The sequence below is a fragment of the Gossypium raimondii genome, chromosome 3 (assembly GCF_025698545.1).
Source record: "Gossypium raimondii isolate GPD5lz chromosome 3, ASM2569854v1, whole genome shotgun sequence".
Lineage (NCBI taxonomy): Eukaryota > Viridiplantae > Streptophyta > Magnoliopsida > Malvales > Malvaceae > Gossypium > Gossypium raimondii.
Genome location: NC_068567.1, coordinates 35,488,572 through 35,490,326, shown reverse-complemented (window position 1 = coordinate 35,490,326; position 1,755 = coordinate 35,488,572). Strand labels below are relative to the sequence as shown.

Here is a 1,755-nt window from a genome sequence, read left to right as displayed (position 1 = left end):
AAGTCGACCCCCATTTTTCAAAAAATATGGTTTTGACAGAAATAATAGCATTACAGGACGCATTAATGTTGACTTGCTTTCCTACACTAACTTTCCTACACCTTGACTTGATTTCTTTTAAAAATTTAGTGTACTTTGGGACTTTCTCGATTAATTCAATTAATTGTAGGTTGACGTTCAACGTTTTAAACAATTTTAAAAAACTTGTCCTCATCCCATTTTTGTTTATCTTCTAATCTAGAAGGAAACGGTACCTATGTGTTACTGGTTGTGTCTTTTACTCTCTCTTCTGGTTTAATTACTAGTTCGATAACCTCTTCTGTTTCTGGTTCCTGATCAGCCTCTTAGGGTTTTTTGAAGAGCCTTATGCATCCCCTCTTGCATCCTCTGGTATCAAGCTTGTCGGGGTACTTAAGATTTCACCCGAATGGAACGCGACCACTTTTACTTGCTCTTTCTCTTCTTTTCGAGGATTATTCTCTGCATTATTGGGTATGCCTGTGCCAATTTACCTTTTAATATCTTCCATAATACTCATTAATTGACTCATTTGGTCTTTTAGTTTAGTCAATGTTTTATATGAATTACTCCACTCAAATTGCACATGTTTTACTTCTGTTCTCATTGACTACATCAACTCTTTGATTTGATCCAAGCGTTTACCACATCCAGTATGGTCATTTAGGTTTACTCTATCTTGAGGTCTTTATAAATAAGGAGGTTGGTAAAAAGTGGTTTTATTTTGATTCGAATTATTATTACCTCCTCCTTGATTTCCTCCTATCTCAAGTTTGGGTGATCTCCCCAACTAGGGTTTTAGGTATTTGAATAAGAATTTTCACCTCGATTCCCAATGTAATTCACGTCCTCGATAGGATTGTTAATGTAATGGAAGAGCGGTTTGTCTCCTCTATACACAAACGATGCATTATTTATGAATTCAATACGGTTAAGTTTGTCCATTAACTGCTAGTATTTATCCTCTTGCTGGATAGCTTTTACTATACCTGGTTTTTGGCCATATGTGAATCATTCAATAGGCCACTGACAGGAGTTCAACGCCATATTTTCTATTAATTCATACGCATCCTCGTACGTTTTGTTCATAAAAGCTCCTCCTATCGCTCCATCTAGTGTGGATCTTGCATTTGCGTCCAACGCGTTGTAAAATGCCTACAATCACATCCACTTAGGAAATCCATGGTGCGAGCATTTATGGATCAACATTTTACAGCATTGTCAAGCCTCATAAAAACTTTCCCCTTCCATTTGTTTAAAAATAGCAATTTCTCTTCTTAGTTGAACCGCTTTTCTAATAGGGAAGAAATTCTAGTGACCTCATCCCATGTCATTATAGATCCTGGTGCTTGCGAATCTAACCAAGAAAAGGCATTATCAATCAATGAAAAGGGGAACAACCGGAGACGAATAGCATTTTCAGTGACCCCGTTGTACTTGAAAGTATCATAGAGCTGGAGAAACCATTTTAAATGTTGATTTGGATCATTTATCACTGTGCCCCTAAATTATAAATTATTTTGGATCATCTAAATCATTGTCTGTTTGATCTCAAAATTGTTAGTTATAATAGCCAGCCTCCTTATGCTTTCCTGATCCATGTCTAGACTTGGTAATGTGTAATCTCTTAGGGTTCTCTCGTTATGAGCCATTTGTAAATTTGTGGGTAGTTGTAGTGTTGCTGGTGGATCTCCTAAAGCGTTATCGTTAGCTTCGTTGAACAGTGGATTCTCGTGT

At 36.8% G+C, this 1,755-nt stretch overlaps 1 non-coding gene across 1 annotated transcript; it reads left to right on the top strand.

The window, feature by feature from the left end:
* The first annotated feature begins 1,195 nt into the window (after positions 1-1,195).
* On the top strand, positions 1,196-1,302 carry LOC128040160 (small nucleolar RNA R71). The gene has a single exon (XR_008194819.1). It is a non-coding gene; the product is annotated as a small nucleolar RNA R71 (small nucleolar RNA).
* Positions 1,303-1,755: the final 453 nt, after the last annotated feature.